Source organism: Gadus chalcogrammus, chromosome 5 (assembly GCF_026213295.1).
Source record: "Gadus chalcogrammus isolate NIFS_2021 chromosome 5, NIFS_Gcha_1.0, whole genome shotgun sequence".
Lineage (NCBI taxonomy): Eukaryota > Metazoa > Chordata > Actinopteri > Gadiformes > Gadidae > Gadus > Gadus chalcogrammus.
This window is the reverse complement of record NC_079416.1, coordinates 11,690,932-11,703,252: the sequence shown is the minus strand read 5'-3', so window position 1 is coordinate 11,703,252 and position 12,321 is coordinate 11,690,932. Positions and strand designations below refer to the sequence as shown.

General features: G+C 45.6%; 1 protein-coding gene across 1 annotated transcript in view; it reads left to right on the top strand.

The window, feature by feature from the left end:
* LOC130383276 (acid phosphatase type 7-like) overlaps nt 1-1,687 on the top strand; it is a 14,301-nt gene extending 12,614 nt beyond the window's left edge. Inside the window, exon 13 of the mRNA XM_056591404.1 lies at nt 1-1,687. This exon is cut by the window's left edge and continues 714 nt beyond it. The gene's annotated coding sequence lies outside the window, so the exon portion shown is untranslated.
* Nucleotides 1,688-12,321: the final 10,634 nt, after the last annotated feature.

Here is a 12,321-nt window from a genome sequence, read left to right as displayed (position 1 = left end):
TGGTAGTGTGTATTCCTTAACGTCAGAGTGCTGTTTCAGATGGATCTTGGCTTGTTCGCCAAGATCCATACGCATATTTGTGTGCGTGTGCGTATGTGTGTGTGTGCGTGCGCTTGTGTCATTCATTAAGTATCGGCTCCAATTTGTTTCGAAGAAGGCTCCTCGTCTAATTTGTTACTGCAGCATTTTGGCCAAAAGTTATACACCTAGCTCATTAAATCGAGTAAACACAGCAACTATAGGACCATTATTAACAATTAAAAGTGTAAAGTGTTTATTTAATAGACCGTAGCAGTCTCACAGTTCCTAAAACAGTTATGACTGCACCACAGGTAGAATTATATACATCATTTTTTTGGCCTTAGTTTCTACATCCGTCCATCCCCGTGGCGAACGGTCCGGGGCCCGGTACTAGTTCGCATCCCGGTGGTTTAGAACCACCGCTTCAGAAGGATGGATCACTTGCCAAGCAACAGCAAGATGTACATCATTTAAAGGAGCAACAAGGTACACTTTCTGACCCTGCTGTTTAGTGTCAGATAAAACACCGCTCAGCAAGCGGAACTACACCTCGTAATGCTCTGGTCACCTTGTACTTCTTTATGATAGTGCTGTTGAAATGGAGGAGTCATATGGACATTTTCCAAGGTTCGAACCGTAGAGACTAGTTAGAAGTTCTGGAAAGAACGATCCAGGATGTAATAAAACATGTCTTTATGAAAAATAAAGAATCTATCCTTTAAGGGATTGACATTACAACGTTAACCATATTTACGATTCAATAAATCGTTTTATGAACCTATGTATGGATAAAGCATGGTTCTGATGGTGGTCAGCAATGGTTTCCACAGAGGATAAAAAGGTTCTTATCTATGGAACAAGCGTATCAAAGGTAATAGCCTTGAGTCGACATGTTTTTGTCATCTACAATTACTCCTCCAAGCAAGAAGAGGAAAAAGATTCATGGTGATCCAGGAAAAAGGAAAGCAGAAAGGAAAAGTAAGCACGTGTCTCTTCAGATCCAAGGGCTGATGCCGAAGTATGGAGTTCGTTTTACTGACGCGGTGGAGGCAGAGCGGAACTGCGGTGTCGCGCTGAGGGTCCTTCTCGACAGAAATAGTTTCATGTCGTTGAACTCACGGTTAATCCGTGCTCCCCCTTCAAACCAACGCCCTGTACAAATCCTCTGGGCCCCTTATGTGGACACCACCTCTGGTCGCTTTAAGTGGACCAACCTCTGGCCCCCTTATGCGGACTAATCTAATGGCCCCATTATGTGGACCAATCCTCTGCCACCCTTAAGTGGACCCATCCCCTGGCCCGCTTATGCAGACTAATCTGCTGGCTCCCTTAAGTCTCCTGCTAATTAGGGGAAGCCAAGGATTTCTTCACACAGTGATGCACAAATGTGCTGATGAAAACCAACTCAGGTCTGTTTGTCCAGGAAGGATGACAGTGGGAGGAAGGGGGCCGTGTGGCGCGACGTTGCCTCAGCACTTATTCCCAGTTGTGTTATAGGCAGAGTGTTGGGCTCGAGTCCCCACCTCCCTCTGTTTGATCTGTCTGAGGTCAGAGCTCTGACACTGCCCCATTCCCAGCAGTGCGATTCCTTCCATATCTATGTCCAAATGTTGCCTCTTCCCATCCGTAAAGACAAGCTTCAAAGACCCCATGTGAGGCGTTTGGAAGAAGGATTCATCTCCTCTTTTAAGGACATGTGACACTGTTCCAGTGAAGAACAACATGTTCTTCTAGTCAGCTACCGCATCCCAACCCACACCCTAGATATATAATCAAATGTGTTCTCTGGCGCTCCCTCCCACCAAAACTCAGGAGACGGCTTCAGCATATTGCTATTACTCAACACATATGTTCAAGGTGGAGGGCTGGAGCACTAGAGTTAACCTCCAGAGACTTGAGGGGGGTCCTTGTGTAATGAATTCAGATGCCTCAGAAGTTGCTCCTGGGGTGGGGGGGGGGGTCCATCAATCCAGAAGCCCAGTGTGCATCCAAAACCCCTGAAAGTGCCGCTGTTCAGCAGCCTCAGACCACCGAGACCAACAGCTAAGCGGACCCCACAGTACATCATCATCTCTCCTTACATTCTCTGAATAGCTCCCAGAGTAAACGATGTGTGGCGATGACTTCCAGGACTCCGCGACGCGGGCATGAACAACAGGACAGGCTCAGCAGGCGATACAGGCCGTACTCACATTGATATATTTTTTTCGATTTAGTTTACTCAACAAAGTTTATAGAGATTATCAAGAGCACATTTTCCGCTGTCAGAGAAAATTTCAAACCTGAGGTATTAAACTGAAAGGAGCGGGGGGTGGGAGAATATTATTTTGGTGGATGTGGGGAAGCGAGTAGGCCGGGGGTCAGAATAACAGAGAGGGATATAAGCTCGGGGTTTGAGGACTATCGCAAGGAGACTGCGAGGAAGCTGGAAGCTGGCACGAGTCCTGTGGTTTTCCGTGTGTAAATCACAATAATGTAAGAGGCAGACACGGCACTGCTTTGTTTGCTTGTCTTAAAACGTATGTTAGACGAGCATAGGGGCTGCACAGACCATAACAATGTGTCATGTGTGGTTCTTCCCTGCGCTCGTATTTTCCATAAAGAACACGTGCGCGACTACTCCAATACACATGGGTCCTTGAGCATCTGCTGCACCCATCCTGGGAGCATTTACCTCGGGCCAATGATCCGTCACTGAATCAGTGCAACTTTTGATTGATTCTTTAATTGATGATCAATTGGCAAGGAACCAATCAGGTTGGCCGGATTCCCATTCTCATCTGGTCTGCACAATTTAATGGTACAAGGTGCCCCGCTTATACATGACTTCCCTCTGCCTTTTATTGTGCATTCCTGTTCTCTTACTAGTACTTTCCATTTGTCCAGAATAGATTGCATCATATATTGAACCTGCTGTTTTCTGTGTGTTTTGAATTAGACCTTGAGTAGTGTGCATACAAGATGGTAGCACAGCTGAGTCATTGCTGCAGAAAGCAGTCCCTGTGTCAGAGGTTAGGGAGTGAACCTTGCCCGGTGGTTTTCCAAGTGAGAACTAGAAGAGACGTCTTCCCTGAGGAGGGGGGGGGGGGGCAAATTCAACAGCTCCAAAACTTTGAACCTTTGCACTTGAGGGTCCTTGTGAGGGTAACAGTGTTGTGCTACCAAGTTCACCTCTGTGGGGAGAGGGAGCACCAGACCATGTCTCTTGGCCCCGTTTTGCATCATAAAGTCCTCATCGAGCGACCTGTGGCCAACCCTAGAGAGAATTCTAGTTGCGCTCCTCTCAGTAACACTAAATCCTGCAGCAAAAGTCGTTTCATGAACACGTATAGACAGGGCATCATCATTATGTTGTTATGTGAAGTTGAGTCAAGAGTGACACTTCTTCACCTTTTGAATACTTCTGATGTCAAACAGATGATTTGGTCTGCAATATAAATCATCATCTTAAATATTTTTCTCCTGCACACAGGGGTATAATAACTCTCCAGACATTCTCCTTGTGCTCCCTCATTTCTGTGTTAGGGACATGGGGATGACAAAAGGCTTGGCCATTGGCCGGTTGGCACATCGACCATGTCTTTCCCATAATACAGGATATCACCTAGAGTGTGACTCCAGCGGCTTGTAATGCCTAGTTTCTGACCAATTATCACTCATGTCTCCTAACTTTGGGGATGTTCTCACATTTGGCTCTAAAGACATCTTGGAGCTTTTTGTTCTGTGAAATGTCCTTTCCTGTCCATGCTGATGGTTTGATGCAACTGTTGATCCATTTCAACTGTCTTTCCTTACATTTGTGCGGAAAACGGCACTAAAATTAGCTAAATGGCCCACGCTTGGGGTTGATGAAACAGTGATCTTTAGATCTGGCAATGAAGAAGTCAAGGGAGATCTACTGGATGTTACAGATTGCAAATACAGGTAGGTAAAACAACAAGTCCTGTGCATTTAAAAAAGAAAAAGCCATTCTAGATAGGAATGACGTGATGCACATTTGGACGCACCCTCCTTTATGCCGGATACCACCCTTTTTAAAAACATTACGAACTCACAGTTTGTGATCACCTCAAAACTCCACACACATATTGAGAAAATGGCAAGTTACTTTATTTTTCTCACTTGGGGAAAGATATAAAGAGGGGTGGGAATCTTGATCCATTAAGTCAATTTAAACAGCTTTCTGAGTCCTGGTTTGACACGGCACAATGTTGGACTGAGTGCAACTCTATGATGTCTTGACGAGATCATTCAGCTCTTCCATAGTGATATGACAGGGTCATAACCTTGTTCCACACATCCAGTGGTCATTTCAACACCTTATGTGCCAAGGGAAATGGTTTTGGAATCTCTCTGTCATCCTCTGACACGGCAGGGCTTACCGGACTGGAAATTTCAGCACCCTCCCAAAAAGATAACACTATGGTACTGTGGAGACAATCACTGCCACAGTACCTCTATTCAGAACCTGCTGATTTATACGTCTGACGTGGTCGAGTCCCACATTCAGCTCCACCTCGTTTCCAGTGGTCAACAGAAGGGACCTTGACTGATGAGCACTCCGGCGGCCCACCCGATCGTCGTGTGTGTGAGTGTGTGTGAGCGTGAGACATGCATGAAAACAATTAAGAAAAGAGAGGAACGTTGAAGGGAAACCGGGAAGAAAAACAAATCATGCTGAGCGTGATCGCTCGCCTCGTAACCACGTATCGGGCTGTGAAGGTAATCATCTGCAGGAGAGCATATCTGGTAGCTTGGTTTTGAAGGAGAGCCAGCTGAGTAGACGGCCGCACTGCGGGGCTGATGAAAACTTTACACAGAGTTCAGAAATCACAGACGATTTCTAGTGGGCTGTCGGTCTGTCCGTCCGTCTGTCTGTCTTGTTTGTCTGTTCATACGTCCCTCCTATTCCTCTGCCCCGCAGCAGCAGCTAGGACAGTGGCTGACTGGCCGTCTTGCAGACAGAAAAACACAGATGCCTGAGATTTATGAATGGTGAACTATTCACAGAATCCGTCCAGAAAAAGCGGCGGCGATGGTGGAGGGCTCTCTGATCATAACAACACCTTGATGACTTCACCGCCACCAGACGGTGCGCAGACCAGATGGTCTGATCGAATTTGAGAAGCGTCTGTGTTAGACTACCAGACTAACCATTGAAGAACTGAAATTGAGATGGCAATGTCTAAATGCTAGAAGGAGACTTCAGTGACCCTGAGTAATATTACACCATCCTACAATGACAGGATGAGGAATCACACCGGAGGAGAAATACTTGAATAACTCGTTATCATACAGCTATGCCACTATTGGTCGAGGATCGACAAAAGGCACACAAAAACACAGGTATAAATCACACATCTTTTATTCTGATCGGCAAACCAGATGTTTCTGCTCTCCGAGAGCAGTATCTAGCAAGCAGATGAGGAAGCAAACCAAAAGAGTTGGTCTAGATTACGATGAGAACATCTGACTCCATCATGGACGGAAATGGACGTGAGACTGAGAGCACGACCGATTCCTAAGCCGTCCAATTTTTTTACGAGCACATTACAACCGACCCAGACTGAACCGAGGCACACGGTCTGACAGCAGTCCTGTGAGCTGTCTAGCGTCTAGTGCGAGGCCAGTGCAGTGGGCCTGCGGTCGGTTTGTGGGAGGCCTGAAGCAGGAGGCACGGGTTGTTGTGGCTGACCACCAACCCCTCACCCCCCCATCCTTGGTTTTATTTGTCCTGTATTTAAGATCCAGGGAGATCCGAGGCCCACATGGAAGAGTGGTGCTTTCCAAGTATTTGTTCTAACAGCAGAGCCTAACCGAGCAGTTTAGAGACTCTGGCACGAGGACGCCCCGTACCAAGTGTTCCCCCTTGCCACCTCAGACCTGTTCTGGTGTTTGCTCCCCTGTCACCCCAATTAGGCGTTGGGCAGGGGAGGAGGCCCAGCACAGGGCTGGGGCTAATGGAACGCAGCTCGTGTTTTTGTAAGGTGGTAAGTTTGAATTACACGGTTTTATAATCATATTAGCAGAGATGCCTTTTTATTCGGTTGTGCTTTTCCATTAAAAAAAATTGGCTATAATCAAGACCATACTTGGTTTTTGCAGTTGTCAAAATAAAGCATTTACCAAAAATCGATTGTGGTGCTCCTCGGAAATGAAGTCCAACAGTTAGGAGAGTACATGTGCTGCTGTAGAGTATTTAAAACTCCAATTAGCAAGGTAACACAGTATATAACTAATACAGCCTAAAATATCTGTTTTGAGAAATTGACAGTAAGTATGAAAGGGCTCTTTATTCTAATCTGTAGACGGACGTGATGTAAGATTCTGACCGGACAGGGATTGTTACTTCCCGCCAAAATATTCCCAGTGATTTTGGTTTTCCATTCAGGCATAAATCCACATGGTGATCCTAAGCATCTGGAATGTACCCCAGAACTCTTTTTTATGAGAGCATATCTGCTGTGTGCTTCACAGCACAGCGCTTCAGATGGCAATCAGTATTTTCACTGCAACCCCCTTGATTTCTGATCTAAAATTAGCACAGTGATGATTCACTTGAGAAACTGAATGATGACTTGAAGTCTCATGTCTAATAGCGGAAGGTGGGTTTTTCAGGGCTATAGTTAGAAAAATGGGCTATATTTGGAAGTCGACAGTATTATTCCCATCATGCCTTGTTACAATCAGCGTTAGATTTTGGCAGAAAAATAACTTGAAAGTTGTAAACCTTAAATTATTTTACCGTGACCTAAAATTGGACGTGGGGGGGGGGGGGGGGGAAGAAAAATGACCATAATACCATGAATATTATAAAGATTTAATATAATGTAAAATATTTCTATAATAATGTGGAATAACACTTCTTCAAGGGGAGATGGGGGATAGAAGAAAAACACATGGGAAGGGATGGAAAAACAACTCCCTGTTGGCATGGGTGGGTTATCTCCTATAATTTTGAAGCGGCCACCAGAAAAAGAATACAACATTTTGGACAGGTTCACTTCTACCAGCTTTTATAAAGCTCAGTTCTCCCAAACTGGGTTTCTCTATGTTTGTTGAACATGATTATCAGTTTGCCCTTATTCCAGACTTTAATCAACGCTTGTGCTCAGGGAAATATGAACTCCTTGGAATACCTTAGAAATCAGCAATCATCAGCAAAACCACATCATGGTTCTCTTTGAGAGAGTTGTCGCACAGACAGGTCTCTGAGACAGGGGGTCAGTGTCTTATTTTAGCATGGTGTGTTCAACCGAGGAACGGCCATCGGGTCAGTTTCAAGCCTGGCACTATGGTGAGATATTTCGGTCATGTTTGGTTTCGTTCTTCCTGTCTGTGGTACAAGGGTCCATATAATCTGTCTTGTCAGTCCTGCCTGTGGTATGTAAACTGTTAAGATCTAAACTTAACATCTATACTCCCAGAAACACCAAACCAGAAGCCCGGCACGTTCACAGTTTTGACTTCAAGTTGACCGATAGAAGAACGGATATTAAAACAGATGGATAATATATTGTTAAAACATATTATCCATCTGTTCCTCTCAGCGCACTGCAATAAAAAAATCTTTTCAGACAATCCGAATCGATTTATCAGAAGATAACCAAGGGGACTACTTTATCTACTTTGAAAGTCGATCAACTATACAGTATAGAATACCTTATCAGGTGCCAATCAAACCTTTCCCCACCAGAACATCCCCTCTTGACAATCATAGGCATTCAATGTTACCCCACTCACACACCGCCTATGATGCTGCTTACAGGCAGCCCATCTTCCCTTACTTTCCTCCTGTATACAAACGCTGCAGCGCCGCATGCTTTCCCAGCCACGGCTCAAGATCCCCGGCGCGGTCTGCACGGCTGCGACCGATCCAAACATCAGTCAGTCACCCGGGGCCTGCAGAGGCATGATTCACTCCTAAGTGCTGCCGGATCCAAAAGCCCCCTCCAACCTCATGCTGCCTCCCCCACGCTGACTCCCCCACTGTCCCCCTGTGGAGCAGCGCCTGCCATCTGAACCCGGGCCAGCTTGGACGCCGCTTCTCAGTTCTGTTGCACTACTGTGAGAGAATCCTTTGGTGTTGGGCGGTTGTCTAGCAACGCTGTGTTGACACAAAACTCGTCACTCGAATGTATATGCGCTGTCAAAGTGGGCGGAGGGGGTCTGATTGTAACGATGAGGACGATTGTCTTAGACCTGCACGACGATTGTCGTGTCGCGTTATGATCCATTTCTTAGTTCCCTATACATGGAATGAATCAAGAAAATGTCTTCCCTGTCTCTGTCGCAGGGATACAGACGTTGGCCCTCTGCTCTGGGGAGCATCCCAACATGCTGATTGTTGTTGCCCTTGGAAGACAAAGAATGAACTCTTTCATAAGGTGGCACGATTAAAAGTGGAAGAAAACCACAGTCAAATTCCTCCACAAATTAGGCCCTCATTGGAGATTGACTCTCGCCAAGTGCAGTTAAAGTATCGCACGAGGTCGCGGCCCAACGGCGTGCGTTAAAAGAGACCAGATGACGGGGGCGAGGTGTTTTTCGTCCACTGGGTTTCCGATCCTGCCATATTTTCTGGGAAGAAGGAGAGTTTCTGGTGCAGATGTTTGGGGCTTGTTCTGCGGCCAGCAGGTCTCAAATGTGTTGGTCTGGAACCCGACCGAGCGCTAACTGACTGATTTATGGAACCAAAGCCCTCCTCCTCACACTGCACACACACTCAGAGTGTCTCTGCCGCTGTCACAGACCTCGCTGTCGCATCGACACAAACCTTGAGTGTGTAGGTCTGCTGAACCGGGCATTTTCAAACTATGGGCCTGAAAACGTGGTCCATTGCTGAACTTCCAAAGAGACACTTTAAGCTAAGCCTATGCGATAGAAAAACCTTTTTTCATTCTCTTTTCCTCACAAACGCCCCGTTTTTTTCCTACAGGCCTTTACCCTTCATTACCAGTCCACAAGGTGGGTTATAAAACCTTAATGAAAGCAGTCGCCCAAATTCAAATGAGAAGGAAAGTTCGTCTGGCCAAGTCACATAGGCATGGTGTCAGGTGGGCTTGCGGGCCAAACGCTACAGAGTAACAAAAATGTCCCAGAGTCGCTCCATCATTCCTTTAAAAAAAACAAACCCTCCAAAGCCCTTTAAAAGCCATTTAGAATTTTCCACTGAGTCTGCAAGGAGAGTAATGTCATCATTATCAGAAACTGTTATTTGTGATCTGAATGCAAGATCGCCCTTCCAAGAATGAAAATGATGGATAATTGTTAATTACGTGTTAATGGACCAGGGAGTAAATTTGATGATAATCGGCTATTACTTACAACTCTGTTGTTTATCTGAAGCAGATCCAGACACAATGATTATCCAAAGCACGGCGACGCCCATTGGAAATGAGGACTTAAGCCTTGCTCTCAGTTGTAATGGATTAAATAGCTTGTAACACAAATGGCAGTGAAGTACTGTAGTGAAACGCTTGTCTAATATCTGTTTATGGATGTGAAGTTCTTTCTGCAGAATTACACTGTGCACTTGATCTAAAAGTGTTAAACACTTCGGTGGAAACTCTTGTTTCCACCAAACAGTTGTTTGATTGGTGGTTTGGAGTATTTATAGTGTATATATAGTGAATACTCATTAAAGGAGAAATATTATGATGTTTTTCCAACATAGTATATGAGTTCAAGAAAACATGTTGCTGAAGCTGTTTGCTGAAAATAGCTTTTAGGAAAAAAAAACTATTCCCCTCCGTTTCAGTCCCTTCAGAATGCGCGGTTTCTGGTGTCTGTAGCATTAATGCAAATGAGCTGCTGCCCATTGACCAATGAGCTGTCAGAGTGAACCACAGCATGGAGGAGAAGTGATTGATGCCGTTTGCGGACTCCTGGAACTCTATATATACAATATAATAATAATAATATTATACGATATATAGGTATTTATATAATATTATATCTAATATCACGGCCAAAAGCTATGTGCCGTCTCGGCTGATATTTTGAATCATAAAGACTGCGTCTGACGTCTCTGGTACTTCCCCAACAAGTAAAGACTCGTAGTGGGGGTTATCTCGGCCATGGTTGAAAAGAATTTGGGGAAAGGAACTTTGGCCTTGACTCTCTGAATTCCATATTGAACCGTGACATGGGGGAGAAAGGGATTGTACGGCAGTTCAGCTCCCGGAGTACACCCGCCGGAGCTGCCGGACTGCCGCTGAAGCTTCTGCGGCAGTCCGGCAGCTCAGCTCCGGGAGTACAATCGCTTTCCCTCCTAATTCGCTCGAGTAGAAATATTTCAACTTTGCCGTGATATTCGCGTGATGACAGCCAATCAGTGTTGAACAGCGTGGCCACTGAGCGACATGTGTAATGTAACAGCCAATCAGCGTTCAACAGGCCAACCGTTCCCTGCAGTACAGTCCAGGGTGAACCGCAGCAAATTCGCCTGACAAAACTTGCCCAGCGACAGTTTATGATTTGTTGCGCGACAAAACTTGGGGGACAACGCGAACGGGAGACGAATGTGTATTTCAGTGTGAACGCACTTTTACAGCAATGCAACACCTTGTTTATTGAATGGATGGAATGGACCTTCTCACACCGATCTGAAAAGTGTCTTCAGCTGAAACGGCTCATGTCCTTCACTCTATGATGCTCTCCTTTTGCCAAGCTTTCCCCGATCTCCGAGGAATAACTTAGTATTTCACTAATTTCTGCACTGCGCTCTGCGTGAACAAGATCCACCTTAATCTACACGGAGAGCTTCAGCAGCAATGCGCAATAGAGAGCCAACCAATCTGTTTCTCGTTATTCTGCAGTATGCCCAATAAATTGTCGAAATTAGATCTTTGGCACGTGGTTAACGTCTTCCCATTTAGTGATTCATTCAACATGCGATTTAGGGAAAAAAAGAGGTTCTGAATGCAGAGGTTCGGTGTCGGAACAAAGAGAACACAATGAGGCTCTTTTAAAACCACCTTGGCTCCCGACTCACGAAAAGAGATAGGTTGGAAAGACAAACTGGCTGCAAGAACATTTGGAAAGAGGGCGTTCGATGGGAAACCCTGCAGCGTTTCCTCTACAAACTGTGAGGTGAAGGAGAGAGAGAGAGAGAGAGAGAGAGAGAGAGAGAGAGAGAGAGAGAGAGAGAGAGAGAGAGAGAGAGAGAGAGAGAGAGAGAGAGAGAGAGAGAGAGAGAGAGAGAGAGAGAGAGAGAGAGAGAGAGAGCGCAGGAGGAAAGAGAGAGAGAGAGAGAGAGCGCAGGAGGAAAGAGAGAGAGAGAGAGAGAGGGATTCCTTTCCTAGGAGTCTCCAAGAACAACTGTGGAAGCCTTATTTTCCAGCAGGTACATCAGAACAAACAACCAGTTCAAACCACCCTCAACCACCCCTGTCAGCGGGCAGCGAGCGGTCTCAGCGTGGCATCCCACCAACGTGCCTGGACATCATCAAGGGGGAATATATCCATGGTGGCTTTCTCAAATAAAAAGCGCTGTGGGGCTGTGGTACTCGGCCCTCCCCCTCGCAGCCACCAGAGGAACGCTAGGGAAGTGGCGAGGAGGTGGCGCTAGACTGAGTCGTCTGTTCTGTCAGCCTCTGGAATGGGAAAACTAAACATGGCGGTTTCAAACATTGAATAACGGAATCCACCAGTCCGGAAAACAACAGCTCTTTGCCACAATGAAAACGTTTATTTTTGATTTTTTATGTTGTTCATCTGAGACTAATCCAGTAAAACAAAAAGGAATTCCCTTTGAAAGCCAACTCTAAGTGTCATTTTGATAGAAATCAAAGTCAAGATGTTTAATGCTGCACTGGTAAGAGGATTAAGGCATCGTGTTTGGCTGTCTTATTTACATGCCAGATGTGCGGATGTTGTTTATTAGTGCATCATTTATTAGCGAAAAAACCATCAGCAAACGTGTTTCACTATCAGAGGTATTCAGTATCTCTGACAGTACCTTGCTGTTCCACCCGTATAAAATAAAAAAGACGGTGAAAAAAGAGTGATTACTTTGATATGGAGTTGGCAGTTAAACGCCATGGCATCTCTCTGGCAAAAATAACCACTTTATTATTTTCTAGCACTGTTTGTTTTCTCACAACAGCCACTGACCATGTCGAGCACGTCCAGTAAACACACGTTCGCCACTGGTCATTCATCAAAGATAAGTTTTAGATAGCAGTGGTCAACTTTCTGCCCATACTTGGAATAAGAGGAAGCGATGTCGTCAGAGTGCGTAGCCCCTTCGGATTCTCCAAGCGGTGGGCGGAGTCAGGGCTGGAATCCTGGGAGAGT